Source organism: Vulpes vulpes, chromosome 1, assembly GCF_048418805.1.
Source record: "Vulpes vulpes isolate BD-2025 chromosome 1, VulVul3, whole genome shotgun sequence".
Taxonomy (NCBI): Eukaryota; Metazoa; Chordata; class Mammalia; order Carnivora; family Canidae; genus Vulpes; species Vulpes vulpes.
This window is the reverse complement of record NC_132780.1, coordinates 195,498,804-195,526,179: the sequence shown is the minus strand read 5'-3', so window position 1 is coordinate 195,526,179 and position 27,376 is coordinate 195,498,804. Positions and strand designations below refer to the sequence as shown.

The following is a 27,376-nucleotide window of genomic DNA, read 5'->3' as shown; positions in this document are numbered from 1 at the left end:
AGCAAAACTGGAGGTATGTGTTGGAGATTGGTTCCAGAGTTCAAGCCATGCACAGAGTAAAAATAGTGTACCAAATTAGTGTGTCATCAAAGGAATTAAATGAAAATGACTATATCATATTCCTTTGATGAGCTTGCAGTTATTTTGCTGGTAATTCACACACAATCAAAAGATCAGCAAACTGATTAGTAAGGAGTTCAGTACTTTGCTTTAATTTAAAGGTGTTCTCAAGTTCTAAGTATAATGTGCTGCTGTTACTGGAAATAGAAAAGTTCAAAGAATGAGTAAACTTTCTTTTTGGGGAGTCATGGAAAATGAATTTAATCTTGGATGTATTGAATTTGGGTTAAATGCTTGTGTTGTCTGGCAGACTGATAGCTCAGGGTTAAATATTTACAGGGATGTTGGGGTTGTTTGTAGAAGTAATTTTGAGGTGATAGTTCAAGATTTAAAAATAGATGGATTTATGGAGAAGAGAAAGAGTGAGGTATAACAAAACTGTTGACTAAGACTTAATATTTTCAAGGTTAAGAATTAAAAGGAGAACCAGAAGAGGAATGCTGAAGGTATGGTCAAAAAGGATATACTATGTTGTATTCTGATAGCACTGTTCTTTTGGGACCACAGGAGGTAAGATCTTGTGGTCTGGGGTCCTTTTCCTTTGAAAAGGAGTCTGAAATGGTAGTGAAGTAGGAGGGGAAGCAAAGCCAAAAGGATGTTGATGGTTTTGAAAATAGAGGAGAATGAAAGGATTGCAAGGACTCTAGAAGGACACAAATTTTATGATGAATTGAAGGGGTAAGATAGAATATTTAAATCAGAAAGAAACATTTCAGAAATGGAGGTCTTTGAGGTAGAACTGTATAAGAATCTGTACGGGGATCCCTGGGTGGTGCAGTGGTTTAGCGCCTGTCTTTGGCCCAGGCCCGATCCTGGAGACCCAGGATCGAATCCCACGTCGGGCTCCCGGTGCATGGAGCCTGCTTCTCCCTCTGCCTGTGTCTCTGCCTCTCTCTCTCTCTCTGTGTGACTATCATAAATAAATTAAAAAAAAAAAAATCCTTTAAAAAAAAAAAGAATCTGTACGTAGACACTTCATGTATTTAGTAGAAGGGAACGTGCTAACTCAATCCTCAGGTTTGGAAGTACTGACAGTGGAGCCCTCAAGAGAAGTGGGGTACACTTTGAAAAGCCTTGCTCTAATCTACATGCTCCTAACACATGATTTGGGGCTGGCCAGCAATACATGCCACATCATCTGAGGTGGAAATCTTGGAGGGAGGAAAGGAGTCATGGACTACTAGTGAGTGCTCAATTATAAATGTATTCTTGCTTGCAAAAATATATCTTATTTCATTGTGATAGAGGCAGCCAACATCCATGTACCTAATATCTAATAGATCAGTGTTAGTAACATAAAAATCATCATTTTCATTGTCAGTCTAGTCATGGAAATAAATGAAATTAAGCATGTGTCTCTACCGATTGGTCTATAAAGGATTTAGTTTCATTAATTAGCATTAAAAAGAAAATGTAAATTTCTTTTTTGTAATGTTATACTAAATACAGAAAGATGACATTAATGACCTGTCATCAGTTGAACATGAATTTTAATATATATTCCTTGTAGTGGGGATGGATTTATGATTCTCCAAGTAATTTTAAATTCATTAAATTCACTCATTAAAAGTCTTACTGTTATGTGAGAGGTCATGTTAGGAGCAAGAACTGCTGGTTAGAATAGTATTTATTGTAATATCCTTGTGGAGTCTTTTGTAGGGTAAAATGAGATGATTGTTGTAAAAGGGCTTTTGAAACAAGTCTATATTAATATAGGATGTTACTGTTATGTTATAGGCCACAGGACTACGACTATAGATAAGGCCACGATTGACTTTTTAATGAAATATTTAATGCGGTATTTAAATGTTTCTAATGTAATAAATGACTAGACTAAATACTAAGTATTTGTTTTGGTACTGATTAATTTGACTTTATTTAAAAAATTTTTTAACGATTTTTTAAAAATATTTATTTACTTATGATAGACATAGAGAGAGAGAGGCAGAGGCAGAGACACAGGAGGAGAGAGAAGCAGGCTCCATGCCAGGAGCCCGACGTGGGACTCAATCCTGGGACTCCAGGATTGGCGCTGTGGGCCAAAGGCAGGCGCCAAACCGCTGAGCCACCCAGGGATCCCCGACTTTATTTTAAATTTTAAAGTAACTCCCTCTATCTGTCGTATTGAAGTTAAACTAAAGAAAGATGGTGAAGATTTATTGAAAATTAAGTCACTTATTTTACTTAGTTTTTTTGTTTCTATTTGAATCTGTTTTTCATCTGCAACTGCATCCCCAAATAATGGTAGAATTACCTATAATTGGTTCTATTTGATGATGACAGTAAAGCATATAAATACAAATTAAATATAGATGTATCTCACTTTAAGAAAATTTAATCTGAAATTACTAATGGGATAAGTGTAAATAAAAACAAGAATAAAGGGATCCCTGGGTGGCGCAGTGGTTTGGCGCCTGCCTTTGGCCCGGGGCTGATCCTGGAGACCCCAGGATCCCACGTCAAGCTCCCTGCATGGAGCCTGCTTCTCCCTCTGCCTGTGTCTCTGCCTCTCTCTCTGTCTCTCTGTGTGACTATCATGAATAAATAAAATCTTAAAAAAAAAAAAAAAAAAAACAAGAAAAAAGGTCCAGGACTAAGTACTGCCTGAAGTACTCTAAGATTTAGATGTACAGAAGATGAGAAGTTAGTAGGAGAAAAGCTAGGAACTTGAGATCTCCTGAAAGCCAGATTAAAAACATGTTTTCAAGGAGTGTCGGATGTAGTTAAGAGGTTGAGTGAGAAGAGGACTGAGAATTAGCTTTTCTGGGTGGAGTAGATAACTGACCATGGTGGGAGGGCTTGGTACCGTGCTGGGAATGAAAACCTGCATGGGACAAATTTAACTAAGAATTGGAGGAGAGAATCTGAGAACTCATTCAAGAAATATTGCCATAAAGGAGCGCAGAGAAATGGGGAGGAGAGTTAGAGTTGCTGGAAGGAGAAGTGGGACCAAGAGAGGTTTGTTTTTGTTTTTGATTTTTTTTTTTTTTTTTAAGAAGGGTGAAATTATAGCATGTCTCTTCTGCTGATGGCAGTGATCCAGTAGAGGGAAAAACAGTGATGCAGAAGAAGGAGAGGATAATTAATCTCTACCGCTTAAATAGGATTTGGGAATGGTCTGGAACTTTGCCAGCATGCAAAGTGGTTTCTATGGAAAACTATATGACTTTGACATTGGCAAATTACAAATTTCTAATAAACCAACTCGTCTTCTGTTTTATAATTGTGGATTATTTTTAGTGATGGGATGGGAATTGTTAAAGTTGCACACTTAACCAGTTTTCCATGGTGATTACTGTATTTATTTTCAAGCCAATAGGACTGTTGTATGTGAACAGAGAGGATGGTAAAGCTCACTGATCTACCTGAAACCTGTCTGAATTTGCACTGTTTTAAATCATTAGTCTTTGAGTATCTTCTAGCATATTTCAAGAAAATTTTTTGAAAAACCATATCCTCTCATATTGAAGACGATGTCTAATATTACAATTAAGTTTAAATAGTCCATTTTTTGTTTAAAGGTAGTAGAAAAGCGCTTTATGAGTATTGACTATATTGGAATAGTTAACGAATGCTGTTTCATTAAATGGATTTTGATAGCTTTATTGAAATATAATTGACCTGCAATAAATTACACAACTGGATAAGTTTCGACTTATGGATGCTTTCTTGAAACCATCATGACAAGATAATGAATCCCCCCAGATTTCCTAGTCTTCCTTTATATTTCTGTCCTCCCTCTCCCTACCTCTTCCACCAACCTTACCAACCCCACCAACCCCAACTTCCACCCTAGGCAACCACTAATCTTTTGTCACTATAGATTAGTTTGTACTTTCTAGAACTTTATGTGAATGGTATTATATAGTATATACTCTTTGTTTGGCTCCTTTCATTCCGCATAATGATTTTAAAATTGACTCATGTTGTTTCATCCATAATTAGTTCATTTTATTACTGAATGTTATTTTATTGTATATGAACACTCTTCCAGTAGATAACAATTTGTTATTCATTCATCTGTTGATGGACATTTGGGTTTTCAGGTTTTGGCTATTACAAATACAGCTGCTGTGACCATGTAAAAGTCATTGTTTGGACATATGCTTTCATTTTTCCTGAGTAAATACATAGAAGTGGAATGAATGGCTGAGCCATATAGTAGGCATTTGTTTATAAGAAAGTTCCAAAGTGTTTTTCAAAGTGATTGTGCCATTTAATATTTCTTTTATTTTTTTTTTAAGATTTTATTTATTTATTTGAGAGAGAGAACAAGCATCAGTTAGGGAGAGGGGCAGAGAGAGGGAGCAGCAGACTTCCTGCTGAGCACAGAGCCTGATGCCAGCTGATCTCAGGACCCTGGGATCATGACCTGAGCCAGCCAGAGTCAGAGGCTTAACCAACTGAGCCACCCAAGCTCCCCAGTTAATGCCATTTTATATTTGTAAAAGCAATGTATGAGTTCGGTTGCCCTTTATCATTACCATTGTGATTTTAGCCATTTGAATAGGTTGTATCTCATTATGGCTTAAATTTGTATTTCCCTGATGACTAATGATCTTGATCATCTTTTCATATGCCATTTGTCTATTTTCTTTTGTAAAGTATCTGTTCAAGTCTTTGGCTATTTATGTATTGTTTTTCTTTTTTGTTTTGTTTTCTAATTGGATTTGCCAAATTTTTTTTTTTAATTTTTATTTATTTATGATAGTCACAGAGAGAGAGAGAGAGAGGCAGAGACATAGGCAGAGGGAGAAGCAGGCTCCATGCACCGGGAGCCTGATGTGGGATTCGATCCCGGATCTCCAGGATCGCGCCCTGGGCCAAAGGCAAGCGCCAAACCACTGCGCCACCCAGGGATCCCGGATTTGCCAAATTTTTTATTCTAGATAAATGTACTTCATCAGATGGGTGATTTGCAAATATTTTCTCTTAACCCATGGATTGTTTTTTTTGTTCTCTTAACAATATCTTTCAAAGAGCAGAAGTTCTTGATTTTAATGGATTCCAGTTTACTAGTTTTTCATTTTATGAATTGTACTTTTGGTATTTTATGTGAGAAATCTTTACTTAACCCAAGGTCACAAAGATTTTGTTTTTTTCTAAGAATTATCACTTTATATTCTACATTTAGGTTCTATGACCCATTTTTATTTGGTGTGATGTAAAGAACAAGGTTTTTTTTTTAATGTGAAAAATTAATCGACCATATATATGTGGGATTATTTTTATAATAAGTATAGAAGTCCAGTAGTATAAATCCTTCACTAGTATTTTCCATTTTCAGTGGACTATATAAATTATTTTTTTCTTCTTGAATGAGCTTTAGTAGTTATGTCTTTCAAGGAATTTGTTCATTTCACTGAAGATGTTGAATTTATTAGGATAAGTTGCTTATAATATTCCCTATTCTTTTTATCAATTGTCTCTTTATTTATTTAAGTAATCTCTACAGCCAGTGTGGAGCTTGAACTCATGACCCTGAGATCAAGAGTTGCATGTTCTTCCAACTGAGCCAGTCAGGTGCCCCTCCCTGACTATTCTTTATTGTCTGTTACTCATTCTGGATATTGGCAATTTGTATCTTTGTTTTTCCTTCCCTGATCATTCTGGCTAATGGTTTATCAGTTTTATTGATGTTCTCAAGGAACCAGCTTGTGGTTTCATTTTTTTTCCCTCCATTATTTTTGTTTCTGTTCCATTGATTTCTATTCTTGTCTTTATTATTTCCTCTCTTTGCTTACTTTTAGGTTAATTTTCTCTGTTTTTTTCTAGTTTCTTGAGATGAATGTAGTTGAGGCCATTCATTTGAGACTTTATAGACATTTTAATGCTATAAATTCCCCTCTATACACTGCTTTAGCTCCTAACTTCACATTATGATGTATTGTTTCCATTTTCAGTTAGTTCAAAATAACTTGTAATTTTTCTTTTAATTCTCCTTTACTTGGGATTATTTAGAAATATGTTTTCTAGTTTCCAGATATTTTTCTATTTTCCAGGTATCCTGATTTCTAATTAGACTGGTTAGAAAACACACTTTGTAGGACTTGAATCCTTAAAAATTATGCTTATGCATTTATAGCACAGAATATGGTCTTTCTTAGTAAATGTTACTTGTACACTTAAAAAAATATGTCTCTGCTGTTTTTAAATAGAACATTCTATAAAACTTAATGAGGTTGAGGGTACCTGGGTTGCTTAGTTGGTTAAACATCTGCCTTCTGCTCAGGTCATGATCCTGGAGTCCTAGAATAGAGCTGCCTTGAGCTCCCTGCTCACTGGGGAGTCTGCTTCTCCCTCTCCCTCTACCCCTCCACCCCTCCCACCTGCTTGTGCTCTTTTTCTTGTGTGCACTCTCTCAGATAAATAAATTAAAAATACAAAAAAAAATTCAGTTAGATCAAGTTGGTTGATGGTGTTCTTCAGCCTCTGTGTTCTTATTTTCTGTCTACTTGCCCTATCAATTATTGAAAGAGATGTTGAAAATTCTGACTATAGCTGTGCACTTTCTATTTTTTCTTAAAGTTCTGTTTTTGCTTTACTTTAAAGCTTTTTATTTTTATTATTTTTTAAAGATTTTATTTACTTGAGAGAGAGCGAGCAGAGAGAGACCAGCAGACTCCATGCTGAGTGCAGAGTGGGATGTGGGGCTTGATCCCACCTTCCTAAGACCACGACTGAGACCATCACCAGCACCGAACCAAGTCAGATGCTTACTGAATGGACTGAGCCACCAAAGCACCCCCAAAGCTATTTATTAGAAGTTGCATAAACATTTTAGATTCTTGTGTTTTTGGTGAATTAATTTTTATTATTATGAATGATACTCTTTATCTCTAATAATATTCTTTGCCTTTTTGTTTGATATTAATACAGTTGCCCTAAAAAGAAAAATAATACAGTTGCCCTTTTTTTATTCATTAGAGTTAGCATGATATGTCTTCTTCCATTGTTTTACTTTTAACCTGTATGTATCTTCATATTTAAAGCAGATTTCTTTAAAAAAAAAAAAAAAAAAAACAAAAACAGATTTCTTTTAGGCAGCATATGGATGGGCCTTGCTTTTTTTAATCCAGTCTCACAGTCCCTGCCTCTTTTTTGGCATGTTCAGATCATTTATGGTTAATGTGATTATTGATATGGTAAGGTTTAAATCTACCATTTTGCTGTTTGTTTTCTTCCTGTCTTGACTATTCATCAATCCTATTTATCTCCCTGTTATCTTTTAGATTGAGTAGTTTTGGGTTATTATCATTATTTTTTTTGGTACTAATCCCATTTTGTCTCCTTTGTTGGCATAATAGTTATAACTCCTTGTGATATTTTAGTGTTTATTTTATAGTTTATAGTATTCATCTTTAACTTGTCATAGTTTATTTTTAGGTGGAATGGTGAGCTTTTTACAAATTAATTTAAGCTTTTAGATTAACAGTATGTCATTTTGAGCTCATATTCCTTTAGAGTTTGAGGTCAAATCTACCTGATTCAAACCCTAGCCATGCTACTTAAGTCACTGTAGGACTGCTTACACTTTTTATGCCTTAATCTTCTCGTCTATAAAGTGGAGTTAAACTTTCTCATACTCTTCTGTGCAATAGAAAACATTTAAAATAGTATCTCACATGCAGCACGATAACTGATAGCTACTTTTATTAAAAGTCATGTTGATGAAAATGTCTTAAGAACTTTTGTCATCTTGACATCATTCTACTTCTCAGCCACCTTAGTTAAAATACTTATGACTTCTTTACGTTAGTCACTGGCCTGCTCCTCTTCCTTTTTCAATTTGAATCAATCCTCCTGCCATGTTAATCTTTCTCTAGTGTAACACCAGTCATATCATGTCATTTCTCTGTTCAAACTATTTCTACCCAACTACTCACTTTCTCCAGGATGAAGGACAAACTCTTCATCCTGACAAGCAACAAAGCCCATTGTATCTGTCCTTCAACTTTCTTTAAGTACTCTTAATTTTAGTCAATATAATTCAGTGAAACTTCGATTCTCTTTCTAGTATGTACTGTATGAGTGACCCTTGGACAACACAGGTTTGAACTGCACAAGTCCACTTACATATGTATTTTTTTTACAGTAGAATACTGTAAATGTATTTTCTAATTTTTAAACATTTTTCTCTAGCTTACTTTATTATAAAAATATGGTATATATTACATATATAATATATGTTAATCGACTATATTATCTGGTCAGTAATAGACTATTAGCGGTAAGTTTGGGGTAGTCAAAAGTTACATGTGGATTCTCAACAGTGCAGGAGTCAGCACCCCTAAACCATGCACTTTTCAAGGGAAGTTTCCTGTCGCTGAATTTGTTGTTGCTGCTTTGCATATCTGAAAAGTTTTGGGAACAACTGTGTATGAAAATTACCTTTTGTAAGGTTTACCTGTGTTCACCTGTCATGGTCCCTTGCACCTTTGAAGGCTCTCATCAAATGCTATCTGTTTCATGAAGTTTTTAATGGTTGTGGTCTCTCCATTCATTATGTTTCTGTAGTTATCCTGTGTTTTCTTATATCACTCCTCTTATGCTACCTTGGATTATCAGTAATTCCTTATCTGTAATTCTGAAGTCCAAAAGACTCTGAAGGCTGAGAGTACTTTTTTTAAACTCTTCTGGTGGCTATGGTGTGCAGAATATTGGACCCTCAAAGATGTCCATGTCCTAATCCCTGGAACCTGTGACTTTGTTGCCTTACATGGCGAAAGAGACTTTGCAGAGGTGATTAAATTAAGGATCTTAAAATGGGGAGATGATCCTGGATTGTTGAGACAGGCTCAATATAATCACAAGGGTCTATATGAAGGAAAGAGAGTCAGGGAAGGAGAAAGGAGATAGGATGGCAGAAGCACAGGTCAATGTGATAACTGATTCTGAAGAGGAAAGAAGGTCAGGAGTGAAGGAACCCTGACAGCCTTTAGAAATTGGAAAAGGCAAAGAACAGAGTCTCTCAGATTTTCTAGAAAGAACCCAGCCCTGCAGACATCTTGGCTTTGGCTTAGGGAGATGTTTGATTTCCAGAATTGTAAGATAATAAATTTGTATTGTGTAAGCCACTAAGTTTGTGGTAATTTGTTATAGCAGCAGTTGGAAACATACTGTGATAAAATCTTATTTGAACTAATGTGAGGCTATTTGTAGTCATCATTTATACCAGTTGATATAAATATGCGTACATTTTACTATATAAATAATAAAGTTTGATCATACGGTAGGGACTTAGACCTTGCTAAGTGGTTAATATGAGCATATATATTGTATTACCTTTCTAAAATTTGAGAAATTCTAAATTCTGAAACACATTCATCCCTAAGGGTTTCAAAAAAAAGGGTCTGTAGATCTAGAGTCATTTACACTAACTAATGTCTCTTTCCCCACTGCAAGATTATGAGCTATGTGAGGGTAGAAATTGAGATTTATTGCTCATCTCTTTGTCCTCAGCTTAATGATTTACAGGTAACAGCTTGAAAAAATATTATGAATTGACTCAAGTTTTTATGTACACTAAAAAAATATACACTATATATCTCTCCCCCTAAAAGTACCTGTGAACTGCCCAGATCATCTCAGATCCTAGTAAGGGAGGTAAGACATATATTGGCTCATGACGCGGTACCATAATATAAGTGACATACAAATAGTATAAGGAATGAAATAATCTGTGGAAGTTTCACCAAAGAGGTGACATTTAGCTGTAACAGTGACTATCATTTAGATAGCACCTAAGGTACTATGCTGTTAATGTGAAATATTATTATTATTATTATTTTAGTTGAAGTAGAATTGACACACCATGTTACATTAGTTTCAGATGAACAACATAGAGATTCAGCAACTCTGTATGTTATGCTTACTGCAAACATAGCCACCATCTGTCATCGTACAATGTTATTACAATGTCATTGACTATATTTCCTAATCCCATGATTTATTCATCCATAACTGGAAGCTTATAAAACCCACAGAAATTTTGTGGTAAAACAGATGCTCAGAGATGCTAAATAGCTCTTAATCTTAAAAGTGAGTAGATTAAGATTGGGTTCATTCTTTGAGGAGACAATGGCATGAACAAAAATCTATAATTGAATAGGGACAGAATATATAGAGAATTAGATTCTCTTTAAGAGTATACCTACATAAAAAAAAATAAAAGTATACCTACATAATACTGTAGTCAATCTGAAGTATAGTTAATTTGTTGGATAAAATGTTAACTGTTCTCTAGCTGCTGGGATTTGAGATGATTTTATGTATGTGAATATTTCCCACATTTTCTTCAAGAAACATATTGATAATGTAACCAGCAGTAAATGTTATTTCACAAAATAAAAAGACAGATTTATTGTTTCTGCATATAATTGGAATACTTTGATAACTACTATTTGATATAGTTTTTTAAAATTAGTGACCTACTTAAATTTAGTTCTTAAACTAATTTACATGCCATACAGACATGTTATTTCTCTTTAACTGATCTTAGAAATTCTCTCCTTTCAACTACCTGAAAACAACCATTATTTAAAAATCTGTTTGAACACAGTTACTGCTTTTATGCCAAAAACAGTGTAATCCCACTTGAGAAAGTCATTTCTAAATATTTTCAGATTTAATTGCCATTCTGAATAAAAAGTTTATTATATTTTCTGAAAAAAAAAACCAGTGTAATCCTGTTTTTGGAACTACACTATGCTGTGCTTGGGAATTAGTATATAAATTTCATTTCTGTGTGTTTCAGCTACCTGGTATTTAACCTGGTAGATGCTCTTATAGTGAAATAGGAAAAAATGGAAAACCTATTGTGAAGTCACATTAGCAGTGATATGATTATCCCTGTGTTTCTAAGTAGCAAAATGCTAATCCTAGATACTCCAGTCACATAGGAACTAGGTTTTATTTATCAGACAATTAATAATTTAGGTGGTGGTAACAGTTACTTATTTTAGGTAATAAATTTTATTTTCAAGTTGTGTGTTGACCCTGGAGACCTTTTCATTTTAATCCCCTGTGGTGAATTTAGTTTTGTCCCTTCTGCTTTCATTATCTGCTGTTGGACAATAAACCAGTATGATGCCATACAGAAAGTAAACTTTGCTTATTTTTAAAATACCTATTGAACTCGTACTATGGAGGGAGCAGTATCCTAAGTATTGGGACACTAATGAATGAAACATAGTCTGTACTCTCAGGGAATTTATAGCCTAGTAGGAAAGATATAACAAAACAAGTAAATATATATTTATAAGTTGAAAAAAATGCTATGAAGGAAACAAATAGGACACTATAATGGGATAACAAGGGGATCTATTTAAGAGGAATTAGGAAAGGCCTTTCTGAGGCTTGAAAAATGAAAAGGAGCCAGAAATGCTAAGGGGAAACAGTGCATACAAAGACCCTACAGTGGAAAAGAGTGGTGTGCCAGCAAAGAGTGTGTTACAGGACCCCTAGGATCTTGTAATCAATTTCTACACAACATAGGATGATATAGTGGGAAAAAAACATTGAACTAGGTAATACCGAGAAAACTTGATTTCCAATTTTGATTCAGCTGTGTATAAGTAATAGTATTTTGGGCTGGTAACTAGCTTCTTAAACTTCAAATTCCCTTTACTCATATAAAGTAGGAATAGTCTATCTCTCCCATAAGGACTTTTTGTAATGACTTAATGTAATGACTAAATACATAAAAACATATATATCTACATGTATAGCATTTAGCACAAGTTCCTGAAACAAAGTAAGAGTTTTATTTCCTTAAAAGATCTTAACACCATACCCAGTATGTAGAGGTCTGTGGTAGATTGCAAAAATGACCAAATAAGCAGCTTGGCTTGGTAGACCACCTATTTTCTCTCAGGAATGTTTCTCTTTTTCCAGCCATACCTATATGCCCCTTAAATCTAATTTTGCATTACTGCATCTCTATTCCTTTTCCTTTGATAAGATCTTGGCCTATCCATTTGACTTTTGTACCTTGCTCCCTTTATTTCTTTATTTCTAGAATACATGCCCCCTGTGAAAAACCTATGAGAAGAAGTAGAGGGGTACTAAGTCTTCTAAAATACTCTATGCAAACTTTATCATGCATCCTAATTACCTGAGGATCTTGTTAAAAAGCAGATTCTATCAGAACTTCCAGAGTGGGACTGAAATTCTGTAGTTCTTACAAGTTCCTAGGTCATGCTAATGCTATTGATGCTGGTTTTAGAACCACACTTTGTTTTTTTTTTTTTTTTTTTTTTTAGAACCACACTTTGAATGAGCGATGCTATAGATGATCTAAGCCAGAAGGAAGTAGTTTAAAAAAAATGCCTTAAAGGAGAGACTTAAATGCTAATTAAAAAAAAAATAATAAATAAAAGCTCCCTAGTTCCTTCCATCATGTGAAGACATGGTAAGAAGACAGTCATCTATAGAGTAGGAAGGGGGCTCTCATCAGACATCTTGATCTTGGACAGCTTTGATCTGCCTTAATCTTGGACTTCCCAGCTTTCAGAACTGTGAGAAATAAATTTCTGTTGTTTATAAGCCACCCAGTGTCTTGTATTACAGCAGCTCAGATGGGCTAAGACTGGGTAAAGCTGAGTAAGAAGAGGTGGAAATGAGACAGACATCTAAATAAAATATCTTCTTGGTTCCTAATATTGCTAACCCTCTTAAGACTTTTTGAAAATGATGGTAAAGTATACATAACAAAATTTACCATTTTGGCCATTTTGAAAGTTCTTTTTTTAACAGTTCTTGGCATTACATACATTCAAATTTTTTATGACTTAAATAGACTTTATGTTTTAGAGCTGTTTTAGGTTTATAGCAAAATTGAGGACAAGGTATAGAGAGTTCCCACACTCACCTTCAGGACACACATGTACAACCTCTCCCACTACCAACATCTCAACATCTCAACATCTGCACCACAGTGGTACATTTGTTACAATCAGGGAACCTACACTATCACTCAAAGTCCATAATTTACTTTAAGATTCACTCTTGGTGTTACATTTCTGTAGATTTTGACAAATGCATGATAGCATGTATCCACCACTTCAGTATCCTACAGAATGCCCTAACAATCCTCTGTGCTCTATTCATCTTTTCCCTCTTCCCTAAGCCCTGACAACCACTGATTTTTTTTACCGTCTCCATAGTTTTTCCTTTTTCAGAACATCATATAGTTAGAATCGTACAGTATGTAGCCTTTTCTGATTGGCTTCTTTCTCTTAGTAATATTAATTTAGTATTTTTCCATATCTTCCTGGCTTGTTAGCTCATTTCTTTTTAGCACTAATATTTCATTGTTTAGATATACCATACCCTGTTAACCCACTCACCTGCTGAAGGACATCTTAGTTGCTCCCAAGTTTTGCAATTATGAATAAAGCTGCTATAAACATTTATGTGCAGGTTTTTGGGTGGACATAAGGTTTCAACTCATTGGCTGTGAGGCTAGATTATATGGTAAGGGCTTGTTTAGTGTTGTGAGAAACTGCCAGACTGTCACCCAAAGTGGCTGTACCAGTGTGCATCCTCCCCAACAATGAGATTTCCTGTTGTTCCACATTCTCGTCAGCATTTGGATTTTGACATTGTTTCAGATTTTGGCCATTCTAATAGGTATGGAGTAGTATCTCATTTTAACTTGTAGTTCTCTAATGACTTAGGAGGTTTTGCATCTTTATACATGTTTATTTGCCATCTGCGTATCTTTTTTTGGCAGACTGTTTAGGTCTTTTGCCCAGTTTTTAACTAGATTGTTACTTTTCTTACTGTTGAATTTTAAGACTTCTCTGTATATTTTGGATAACAGTCCTTTTTCAGTCTTTTGTGAATATTTCCTCCCAGTCTGTGGCTTGTCTTCTCATTCTCTTGACAGTATCTTTCACAGAGCAGTTTTTAATTTTTGTAAAGTCTAGCTTATTTCTTAATGAATCTGGTGTTCTATATAAAAAGTTATTGCCAAACTTATGGACATCTAAATTTTTGTTAACTTCTAGGAGTTTTATGGTTTTGCATTTTACGCTTAGGTCTGTGATCTGTTTTGAGTTAATTTTTGTGAAGAGTGTAAGGTCTATATCTAGAGTCTTTTTATTTTATTTATTTTTTTGCATGTGAATGTTCAGTTGTTCCAGCACCATTTAGTGAAAAGACTATCTTTGCTCTATTGTATTGGTTCTGCTTCTTTGTCAAAGATCATATATTTATGTGAGTCTATTTCTGGGTTCTCTGTTCCACTGATCTATTTGTTCTTTCATCAATACCACACTGTCATGATTACTGTAGCTTTATGGTAAATGGTAAATTTTGAAGTCAGATATATTGGTCCTCTGCCTTTGTTCTCCTTCAGTATTGCATTGGCTATTCTGGTTCTGTTGCCTTTCTGTGTAAACTTCATAATCAGTTTGTCAGTAGCCATTAAATAATGTGCTAAGTTTTTTTTTTTTTAAGGATTATTTATTTATTTATTCATGAGATACACAGAAGGAGAGAGAGGTAGAGACACAGGCAGAGAGAGAAGCAGGCTCCATGCAGGAGCCCGATGTGGGACTTGATCCCAGGTCTCCAGGATCAGGTCCTGGGCTGAAGGTGGCGCTGAACCGCTAAGCCACCCGGGCTGCCCAATGTGCTAAGATTTTGATTAGGATTGCATTGAATCTATAGATGAAATTGGGAAGAACTGGCAAATAACAGTATTGAGTCTTCCTATCCATGAATATGAAATTCTCTCCGTTTATTTAGTTTTTTTTTTTTCTTATCAGAATTTTGTAGTTTTCTTCCTACAGATCTTGTGTGTATTTTGTTAGATTTGTACCTAAGTATTTTGGGGTTTGGGGTGCTAATATCAGCATGCTTTTAATTTCAAATTTTAATTGCTTATTGTTGGTACATAGAAAAACAATTTGAGTTTCATGTATTAACCTGTATCCTGCAACCTTGCTATAATTGCTTACTAGTTCCAGGATGTTTTTTGTTGATTCTTCTGTATTTTGTATATAGACAGTCATGTCATCTTGAATAAAGAGTTTTATTTCTTTCTTCTCAATTTGTATAATTTTTCTTTTCTTAATTGCATTAGCTAAGACTTTCAGAATAAGTGTGATCAGAGGGGAGATCTTTTCCTTTGTCCTGATCTTGGCAGGAAAGCTTCTAGTTTCTCACCGTTAGGTGTGATGTGAGCTCTAGGTTTTATGTAGATGTTCTTTGTCAAGTTGAGCAAGATACCCTCTGTTCTTAGTTTGCTGAGTTTATCATGAATGGATGTTGGATTTTGTCAAGTATTTTCTCTGCAGCCACTGATGTAATCCTGTGATTTTTCTTCTTTAGCCTATAGAGGTGATGGGTTTCATTAATTGATTTTTAATATTGAATCAGCCTTCTGTAACTGGAATGAATCCCTCTTGGTTGTGGTGTATAATTTTTTATACATTGTTGAATTCACTTTGCTAATTTTCTTGAGGATTTTTGCATCTATGTTCATGAGAGATACTGGTCTATAGTTTTCTTGAAGTGCTGTTTTCTGCTTTTTGTTTTAGTGTAATTAATGCTGGCTTCACAGAGTTAGTATTTTCTGTGCTTCTGTCTTTTATGACTTTTGAAGAAGAAATATGCTGTCTACCTGACATATCTTAATTTGTTAGTTCTTGCTTGTCTTAAGAATACAGTACAGTGGGAAAGCAAAAATATGATTAGGTCAGAGTGGACTCACACAGAAGAATAATCATGGAAAGAATAGGGGAAGTGAAGTAGAATTTATCTCCCTATATTCTAGGACCTGTCCCCCAAAATAGATATTTTTCTTCATATCTAATCATTCTTGATATGTTGACATTACTTTTACTCTCTTAAACACTTTGAATTAGTTTTCTTAAATATGCTGATATAAGTTCCCAATAATCACCAGAGATGTCTATGAGACAGACAGAATTCTGAATTTCATCACTTAATTGTACTCTTTCAAAATTGCCTAACAATAAACTTTGGATTTATTAAGTTCAGTTGGAGGTAACCAAGTCCCCCTCATTGCATGTTTTGTTTTGAACCCCTTTTATTTATTTGCTTATGAGTGCAAAAATATTAATTGAGGACTTCACTTATGGGCTAGGTTCTTGCTAAAATGCATCCTTCCATTGCGGTTAGGTTAAGGCTGTGCCATGGTTCTTGCTCTTATATAGCCTGTTCATAGAACATAAAGTAACATTCATCATAGTAAATGAGAAATCTGGAACACAGACATCTTTCTAATAATGCATTAAAATGTATTAAGTGTAATCTGTATGATACTGTATTTTATTTTAGGCATATAGGCAACAGAATCAAAACATTGAAAAATATGTTGGGGGTGGGGAGTAGAATTTAGAAAGAAGGGACTTAAATCTCTGCCTCTCAACTCATCATCATTCAAACAGTTTGTAGACTCCCACTTGTACAAAATGCTTATAGTAAGTTTATTTGTAATAACTCTAAACTGAAAATAATCCTAATGTCCACCAACAGATGAATATGATGTATCCATACAATGAAATACTATTCAAGAAAATAAATGAATTATTGATACATGGAACAACACTGATGAATCTCGAAATTGTTAGGCTGAATAGAAAGAAGGCAGGCAAAAGAAAAAAAGACAGGTAAAAAAAATACTTTATGATTCCATTTTTGTAGAGTTCTACAACAAGCAAACAAATCTGTAGTGACAGAAGGCAAGGAAGGCATTGGTTGTTTGTGGGTATGGGTGGAGGGAGGGATCACAAAAGGACACAGAAAATTTAAGGGGTGATTTGTGATTCACAGTGTTAAACTGTGTTAAAACGGTTTTAAAACTGACCAGACTGTACCCTTTAAGTATTTGCAGTGTGTTTTCTGTTGCTGCTTAATGAATTGCCACAAATTTAGCAGATTAAGACAACTATTAATTATCTAACAGTTTTGTAGGTCAGGAATCTGGATGGGCGTGTCTGTTTTTCTCTTTAAGGTCTCACAAGGCCAAAATCAAGGTGTCAACTGAGCTACATTCCTTTCTGGAGGCTCTGGGGAAAAATCAGCTTATAAGCTCATTCAAGTTGTCAAAATCCATTTTCTGCAGTTACAGAATTTGGGTTCCTGTTCTATTCTTGGTTGTCAGCCAGAGGTTACTCTTAGCTCCTAGAGGCCACACTCAGGTCCTTTTCAAGTGGCCCCCTCCATCTTCAAGCCAGCCATGGCATGGTGAATTTCTTATGCTTTGTATCTCTGATTTCCTCTTCTGCTATCAGCTGGAAAATACTCTGCTTTTAAAGGGCTCATGTGATTAGATTAAACCTACACATATAATCTCCCTATATTAAGTTAATTACATCTTTAAAATCTTTCTTAACATGCAATGTAGCATAATCATAGAAGTAGCACAAGGGGCAGGAAATTTGGGGGCCATCTTATATTACATGTAGTATATCATGCCTCAGTAAACTTTATATATTTCCTCCTGAAAATAAAATGTAGATTGATTATTCTCACTGATTTGATTCAGCATAGCATTTCCATGTCCATGTCAGGGAATAGAATTAAAATGTTGGCCCCCCGGAGGAAGTTACCCTCAGAAATGCGGAGAACAGCAGCGAAGAGCGGAATCCCCGGCCCCATGGCAACGGAGGCAGCCAGCAGCAGCGATGGGAACAGGCAAGGGGTTGAGACCCCCATCACCTACTACCGATTGGAGGAGGTGGATAAGTGCGACTCCCTGAAGGAGATCTAGCTGGTGATCCACGGGCGAGTCCATGATGTCACCGATTTCCTTAAAGAGCATCCTGGAGGAGAAAGAGGTCCTGTTGGAACAAGCTGGTGCAGATGCGAGTGAAAGCTTTGAAGATGTAGGCCACTCCTCTGATGCCAGAGAAATGCTAAAGTGGTACTATATTTGGTGATGTGCATCCGGATGACCTTAAACCTGAAAGTGGTAGCAAGGACCCTTCGAGAGATGCCACGTGCAAAAGTTGCTGGTCGTACTGATTTTGCCCATCATAGGCACCATTGTCTTAGGTTTCCTGCACCATTACTACACATCGGAAAGCAAATCATCCTGAGGAGGCTGTGGAAGTTGGAAGCATATCCTTTGGGAGTGTGAGCTAGAGACTTGTTTGGAGGCCGAGCGATGCCCTCTTCTTGAATCCTGCCGAGTGTGTGCTTACCCTTTGGAGCCCAAATGGTTGGCCAGACATCCACCCCAGACCTGGGGCCAGAGTCCTTCACTTCTCAGAGCCTTATTCCTAAAGCACCTGCTCATTGTTCTGTGTCCCTGCCAGTGGCCCCTCTCCCTCCTGGCTTCCACCAGCCCCTTTGTGTTTCCCAACTTTGTTTTATAATTACAATCCCAGATGTCCTAGTGACATTGTCCTTTGGTAAAAATGCCTGCTTTTCGATTCTTTGAATGCACATTCGACATTCTTAACAGGGCAACACACTCTGGTTTTGAAGCTTTCCTTTTTTCGTTTTCCTTTGAAGTAAATATGTGTGTCTATATATATATATATATATATATATATATATATATATATATATGAATTAAAATGTTAATAATATTTGTATTTTCTTTCACCTGTCCTGAAAGAAAACAACAGGAAAGTGAGGATGTAACTAAGAATTGAACATGATAGAAAAGAGATAATTTTTTAAGTTTCACAAGTTCTTGACTCAAAGTGGTGATCAATATTGTAACTTAATGTATGTTTAGAAATATAATATTTTAAAGTCTCTACTTTTTACTTAAATTTATATAATAGATGACTCAGTGTAGCTGTGCATTTTGTTAATCCTATTATTAGTTAGACCAATTATAGAATTCTCGAGTTTATAGAAATCTTACATTACAGAAATCTATAGTGTTTCTATAGCATGGAAGAGGTTTTATCTACCGATTTACTTTCCAGAAAAGATGAAATCAAGATTAATACATTTAATATTTTATTATAATTATTTAATGGCTAAAGACATTAGAAATTAAAATTTTTGATAGACTAAATGAAACTTTAAAATGTGATTAGTCTTGCTTGGGTCATCAAATTATTAATGTATAGGGGTGCCTGGGTGTCTCATTTGGTTGAGCATCTGATTCTTGGTTTTGGCTCAAGTTATGATCTCTTGGGTTGTGGGGTTGAGCTAGGTGTCAGGCTCCATACTCAACAGGGAGTCTGCTTGAAGATTTTCTCCCCCAACTTGCCCATGTGTGCACGTGTTGTCTCCTTTCCTAAAATAAAAAATCTTAAATCATTAGTGTATAATACCAAGTGTTAGCAAGGATTCAAACAGCTGGAATTATAAATTGCTGGTGGGGGTATAAATTGGTTCAAGTACTTTGGAAAACCGTTCAGTGATACTTACTAAAATTTTACATACCTATGTGAATATATACCACATATATGAATGATCCAGCAGTTTACTGCCTCATCCTTTCACTTTTAGTCCAGAGGAAACAGTAAAATCTCCTTAAAGTTGTCTAAAATCAAATGTTTGTGATCTTTTACTTCCTAAGAAGAATCGTTGCTCTTCGCTGAATATCAAAAAGTTCAAAATCTTCAATTTGATTGCATTTATCTTTAATTTCTACCTTTCTACCTCTGTGTATCTTTTAAGCAAGTTTTCTTATATTTCTTCCTGTATGCCTGTTTAACATGTCTTCTTGCCATTTTATTCATCTTGGGCATCAGTGCTGTCCCTTAGAACTTTCTGTAGTAATGGTGTAATGTTCTGTAGTTGTGTTGTCAGATGTGGCAACCACAAGCCACATTGTGGCTTTTGAGTACTTGAAATGTGGCTAGTGTGACTAAAGAACTGATTTTTAAATTATTTAATTTTAATTTAGCTACATGAGGCTAGCAGTGTATTAGATAGCACAGGTCTGTTACCAGTATTGTCTTCCTTAACCTCTTTAGCTTGTTTTGATTTCGTTCTCTCTGCATACCTAGTAATTTGTTTTATCCTAGTTTTAAACCTTAGCCATCCATATGTTCAGTTAAGTTTTTGGCACATGTCTTTGCTTCTTCATTATCTTGTAAGCTTTTGGGTGGTAAGGTATTTTGCTACTTTTATATCTCTTTTACCACCTATATTTTTTTTTAATTTTTATTTATTTATGATAGTCACAGAGAGAGAGAGAGGCAGAGACACAGGCAGAGGGAGAAGCAGGCTCCATGCACCGGGAGCCCGACGTGGGATTCGATCCTGGGTCTCCAGGATCGCGCCCTGGGCCAAAGGCAGGCGCCAAACCGCTGCGCCACCCAGGGATCCCTACCACCTATATTTTGATCATCATACATAAAAAGTATTTGTTGGAGGGGAGGTAGTCATCTGGGAAGTAGGGAACTTCAAAATACCACTGAACATTTTTCAGGGTATTGTGAAATTTGGGAGACTGATTTCTCAAGAATATAAAATGGATTTTAAAAATGCTTGGGTGGCTCAGCGATTGAGCATCTGCCTTTTGCTCAGGTCATGACTCCAGCGTCCTGGGATCAAGTTCTGCAGAGAGCTCCTCACAAGGAGCCTGCTTCTCCCTCTGCCTAAGTCTCTGCCCTTCTCCCTGTGTCTCTCATGAATATATAAATAAAATCTTAAAAAAAAATAGTAACAGATTAAGAGCATGACAGTAGATTTAAAATCTGGAAACCTAAAATCTGATCATAGCTCTGCTGTTAATTTTGTTAATAACTTAGACAAATTTCTTAACTTTTCAGGTAAATTTACTCATCTACCAAAATGGAAGATGAATTATTTGGCTTCTGATAATAAAATTCTTAAAAATAGCTGGGTTTTCTGAATTAAAAACTATTAACACTGAGAACTAATGTTGTACTAGTTTTATCCTATATTTTTAAAAATGTTCAGGAAGACAAAGTACACATTGAAATGCCCAGGTTTAAAATGCCGAAACACTCTTCTGTGTAGGAAAATACCAAGATAAAAAATTATGTGAAGATCTCATGAGGCTGTGAGTAGGCAGGAAAATAGCAAATCAGCTTTTTTTGTATCAAACAGTAAATGCAAGCAAAGAAAAATAAAACTATATTCAAGTGATTATTTATTCCAGGTAATTAGTTGCAAATCCAGGAATGAAATGTAGGAGAAAATGTCAGTATGTTATAATGAAGGAAACCACTGAACTGGAAGTTAGAGTGAGATATTTATTCTTCTGATTCCAGTAATTAGCTGTAGGACAGTATGTGGTAAAGTTGGAAAGGGTATTTACTTCTGCATCATCTCTTGACACCTTTAGGACCATAGCATAAACCAAAGAGAATGCTCATATTCTTTTCGAAAGACTTAGAAATAATTCCATTATGTTTCATCTCACTGTTTCTGAGTCAGCTGGCAGAAGTACAGGCTGCCTTTGTTTTCTGTTATCTTCTGAACTAGCATCTTGATACTGCTTTGAACAGTTCTTCATTTAACCCGTTTCTCCATCTTCCCCAAATCCTTCCACTGTTTTCTAGAGTTTCTGCTTCTGTGACTTGCAAACTTCCCTGTGTATAATTATTTTTGTTCTCTTTTCCAAATTTAAACCTTCAGTCTCCCTGCCTTAACTGGTAACTGGCTAGTCCCTAAAATTAGTGTCATCTGTATCCTCTTGTGTGGGAGTGCTACCTATATTCATATATTCCACATATATTAAACTTGGGAAAGGTGTGGGTCAGTATCTTCTTACTCTCTGATTTTGCTTTTGTATCATTTTTCCCACTTTAAAAGGAGTCAAACAGGGGCACCTGGGTGGCTTAGTCAGTTGAGCTTCTGATTCTTGGCTTCCACTCAAGTCATGATCTCAGGGTTGTGAGATCGAGCCCTGTGTGGGCTCTGTGCTCAATGCAGAGTCTGCTTGAGATTCTCTCTCTCCCTCTCCCTTGCCCCTCCCTCCCCACACTCACTCTGTCTCTCTCTAATAAATCTTTTTAAAAATGAATCAGAGTACTGTCAATTCTCTTATCAATTAAGTTGGTGAGAAATTATAATAGTAGTAATATTTATTGTGCCCTTAACTGTGTAACAGGAACCCCCACACACACACTTTCTTGAGATGTGATTAACATATAACAACTTGATAACTTGATACACGTATATTGTGAAGTGATTACCACAGTCACACACATAATTACCTTTTTTGTTGTGGGCACATTTTAAGATCTACTCTCTTACCAATTTTTAAGTGTATAGCAATATTATCAGCTATAGTCACCACACTGTCCATTACATTCCCAAAATCATTTGTCTTATAGCTGGAAGTTTGTACCCTTTGACAAATATTTCCCCATTTCTCCCAACCCCCCCAGCCCCTAGCAACCACCATTGTGCTCTGGTTTCTGTGGATTTAGTGTTTTTTGTTTGTTTGTTTGTTTTCTCACCTTAATTTTTTTAGTTCAGCTTTTTTAGATTTCACATATAAGTGAGACCATACTGTGTTTGTCTTTCTCTGACTATTTTACTTAACTCCCTCAGAGTTCAGTTCATCTATGTTGTCGTGAGTGGCAAGATGTCATTTTTTTATGGCTGAATAAAATTACATCGTATATATATTTACCACTACTTCTTTTTCCATTCATCCCCCAATGACCACTTAGGTTGTTTCCATGTCTTGACTATTGTGAATAATGCTGCAGTTAACATAGAGATGTAGGTATTTCTTCAAAATAGGGATTGCATTTTTGAGGGTATATATCCAGAAGTAAGATTGCTGGATCATATGGTAATTCTACTTTTAATTTTTTTTTTTTTTTTTTTGAGGAACTTCCATACTGGCTCTCATAGTGACTTTGCCAGTTGATGATCTCACCAACAATGCACACGATTTCCCTTTTCTCCTCATCCTCACTAGTATTTATCTCTTGTATTTTGATAATAGCCATTCAAACAAGCATGAGGTTGTGTGCATGGTTTTGATCTGCATTTTGCTGAAGATTAGTGATGTTGAGCATCTTTTAATGTACCTGTTGGCGATGTGTACATTGTCCATAGAAAAATGTCTATTCTTTCCTCTGCCTGTTTTTTAATTGGATTGTTAGGGGCTTTTGCTATTGAGTTGTGTAAATTCCTTATATATTTTGGATAGTAACCCCTTATCAGATAAGTGATTTGCAAATATTTTTTTCCATTCCATAGGTTGTCTCTTCATTTTGTTGATTTTTTTCTTTTTCTGTGCAGAAGCATCTTAGTTTGATGTAGTCACATTTGTTTGTTTTTGCTTTTTTTTGTTTGTGCATATGATGTTATATTCATAAAAGCATTGCCAAGACCAGTGTTAAGGAGTTCTTTTACTTTGTTTTCTTGTAAGAGTTTTATGGCTTTGGTTATTACATTTAAATCTTTAATAGGTTTTGAGTTAATTTTTGTGAGTGGTATAAAATAGGGGTCCATTTTCATTCTTTTGCATGTGAATATCCAATTTTCTCAGCACAATTTATTGAAAGAACTATTTTTTTCCCTATTGAGGATTCTTGGCTCCCTTGTCAAATACTAACTGACCATGTATCCATTAGTTTATTTCTTGTTTCTCGCTTCTGTTCCATTGACCTGTGTGTTTATTTCTATGCCAATACAGTACTGTTTTAATTATTACAGCTTTCTCATATTTAAAATCAGTAAGTGTGATGTTTCCATCTTTGTTCTTCCTCAAGATTTCTTTGGCTCTGCTGGGGTCGTTGTGGCTTCATACAAATTTGGGGTTGCTTTTTGTATTTCTGTGAAAATACCATTAGAATTTTGATATGGGTTGCATTGAATCTGTAGTTTCCATTTATTTGTGTCTTCTTTAGTTTTTCAGTGTCTTATGGTTTTCATAGTACAGATCTTTCACCTCCTTAAATTTATTCCTAACAATTTTATTGTTTTTGATGCTGTAAATAAGGTTGTTCCCTTTATTTCTTTCTCAGATGGCTTGTTGTTTCTGTATAGAAACACAGCTGATCTTTTTGTATATTTTGTATTCTCCAACTTTACTGAATTTATTAGTTCTAACATTGAGTAGTCTTTAGGGTTTTCTAGTTACAGTAATCATCTTTATATAGATATAGTTTTACTTCTTCCTTTCCAATTTAGATACTTTTTCTTTTCTTTGTTTTTTGCCTAATTGCTTTGGCTAGGACTTCTAGTACTACGTTGAAGAAAAGTGGTAAGAGTGGGCACCCTTGTGTTGTTCCTGATCTTAGAGGAAAGCTTTTAGCTTTTCACTATTGAGTGTTACAATTACTGTGATCTTGTCACATATAGCCTTTAATATGTTGAGGTATGTTTCTTTTATATCTAATTTTTTGATGTGGAAGCATGTTGAATTTTGTCACATGGTTTTTCTGCATCTATTGAGATGTTATTGAGATGTTGTTTATCCTTCATTTTATGATGTAGTGTATCACATGTACTGATTTACGTATGTTTAATCATCCATTCATCTCAAGGATAAATCCTGTTTAATCAATAGTGTATGATCCTTTTAAAGTGCTGTTGAATGTGGTTTGGAGTCTTCTGAGAATTTTTGCATCTGTATTCATTAGGATTTAGCCTGTAGTTTTCTTGTAGTCTCTGTCTGGATTTGGTCAGGGTTAATGCTGGCCTCATAAAATAAGTTTGGGAATATTCTTTACTCTTCAGTATTTTAGGAAGAGTTTGAGAAAGATTGGCTTTAAATCTTCTTTAAATATTTGGTAGAAATCACCAGTGAAACCATCTGGTTCTAGGCTTTTTGATTACTGATTTGATACCCTTAACTTGTTATTGTTTTGTTTGTATTTTCTGTGTCTTCATAATAATGTCATGATAATTTATAGGAATATTTGTAGGTAATATTTCTAGGAATTTATCCATTTTTTTTCTAGGTTACCTAATTTGTTGCTGTATAATTGTTCATAATAGCTGCCTGTGAACCTTTGTACTTCTGGTATCAATTGTGATGTCTCCTCTTTCAGTTATGTTCTTGTGTATTTGCATCTTTTCTTTCATGGTTAGTCTAGCTAAAGGTTTGTCAGTTTTCTTTATCTTTTCAAAAATCAGCTCCTAATTTCATTGTTTTTTTTTTTCTGTTGTCTGTTTCATTTATTTCTGCTCTAAACTTTATTATTTTCTTCCTTCTCCTAACTTTGGGCTTAACTTGTTCTTTCTTTAATTCCTTGGAATATAAATTTTTTTTTTAATCTCAGATTTTCTTTCTTTTATTTTTTTAAAGAGCACACCTGTTTAATAAAAGGAAAAAATGTACATTTTTTTGTTCTTTAAGAAATTTGATTGAGTTGCAAGGAAATGTCTGGTCATGGCTATGTATATCCTCAGGCAGGGCCGTCGGGCAGTGAAGACGGCTGGGCTGTTGTCTGTGTTGCATGTCATTGGGCCCCCTGGGACTGCTCATCAATGCCACTGCCACTCAGGCTTCAGTCCCATGGAAGTGTCCCTAGCTCCATTCCCCAAGAGCCCCAGAGCCTGAGCCTATGTGCCAGGAGCCAGCCTGCGGAGGATGCAGGACAACAGGTGGGCTCCAGGGCTGCTGCTGCTCCTCCTCCTCCTCTCCTTGGAATATAAATTAAGGTTATTTGAAATCTTCCCTTTTTTCTTAATGTAGTCATTTATCACTATCAGGCTCTCTCTTAGAACTGCTTTTGCTGCATCCCTTAAGTTTTGGCATGTTGTGTTTTCATTTTTGTCTCATACACCCTAAATAACAGAACTGAGAAAGTATTAAAGTATTCTCATGTGTGGTAAAAGTGAAAATGGAATGATTTTATTGGAAGCAATTTGGAAATAAATATTTAAGAGTCCTGAATTTTGGGGCACCTGAATGTCTCAGTCAGTTAAGCTTCTGTCTTCAGCTCAGGTCATTATTCCCAAGGTCCTGGGATGGAGCCCTGCATCTTACTCCTTGCTCTGAGGGGAGCTTACTTCTCTCCCTCTCCCTCCCTCTGCCTGCTGCTCTCCCTACTTGCACTCACTCTCTCTGTCAAAGAAATAATCTAAAAAAAAGGATCTTCAATTTTTCATACTCTAAGAAAATAACCAGGAACTTATATAAATATTTATATAATGTAAGTTTATCAAGTATGATTTATTATAATGAAAATTTGGAAGTAACCAAAATGTCCACAATTAGGAGAATGTCAGATAAATTATGATATACCTTACAGAGTATAATAAGGGTATTTGAAAGCCTATGTGTTTGTGAGTATGTGGAAATATAAATATATACACAAAAATTCTGGAAGATTTTCAAAAATTTTAAGGAAAATGTCAGCAGTTTGATATCAGCAGATCATCTGCTAGGAATTGAAGAGATATTCTTATACAGATTGGATTTGATAAGATTGAAAGGAGTCAAAATAACTAGGTTATACTTTGATGGAGCTATTAACTAATAAAAGAAAGAGCTAGGTTTTTGCTGGGGAAAAATAATGACTTTAGTTTGGGGCTTGTTATTTTGAGGTTTTATTCATGGGGCTATCCAGAAAGAGATAGTCAATATTTGGAAATATGTATGTGGAGATAAACGAAGAAAGAACATGAAAGAAAGATAGTGGGAAGGGGTTAAAATTTCCCATATTTTGGCATGTCAGGTACAGAAGGAGTCCATTGGTGGGCTTGTTATCATCTAAGATATATATATAAGTGATGTACTTTCTACTTTTTAAAAATATGTGTTCATCTGTTTCGGTTTGTGAAAGAATCATTGTTTCTCCTCTTACATGAAATTTTGCTCAGTCCCCGAATGGTTTTTGAAAGTGTACATTGTATAAATTCATCTTAAAGTGAAAGAAGCAAATAGAGTTTGATACAACATCCATGTATACAAATAGGTTCTGTTCCTAACCCTGCCTCTTGAACAACTCATTGCACCTCTTTGAATGATGTCTTCAGCTTGGCCTAGAATGGGTCTCGGCCTGGACGTATTTTTGAATGTTTGTGAGTTTTCTTATGTGAATTTTTAAAACTGTTTTGAGTATAGTTGACAGAGAGTTATGTTAGTTTCAGGTGTACAACATAGTGATTCAGTATCTCAATACATTGTGCTAACCTCACCACAAAGTGTAGTTACCATCTGTCACTATACAACACTATTACAGTATTATTGACTATATTCCCAATGCTGTACCTTTTATTTCCATGACTTATTCATTCCATAATTAAAAGTTTGTATCTCCCACTCCCTTTTACCCATTTTACTCTCCATTCCTCTTCCCTTAGGCAATCTTGGTCTGAATCTTTTTGTTTGTTTATTCATTTGTTTTATTTTATAAATTCTTTACTT

The 27,376-nt window shown here is 35.3% G+C and overlaps 1 protein-coding gene and 1 pseudogene across 14 annotated transcripts in view; both read left to right on the top strand.

Annotated features, from left to right (window-relative positions):
• WASF1 (WASP family member 1) overlaps positions 1-27,376 on the top strand; it is a 65,586-nt gene that overhangs the window by 13,505 nt on the left and 24,705 nt on the right. The gene's annotated exons all lie outside the window — the stretch shown is intronic.
• Positions 17,593-18,319, top strand: LOC112925170 (cytochrome b5 type B-like; annotated as a pseudogene).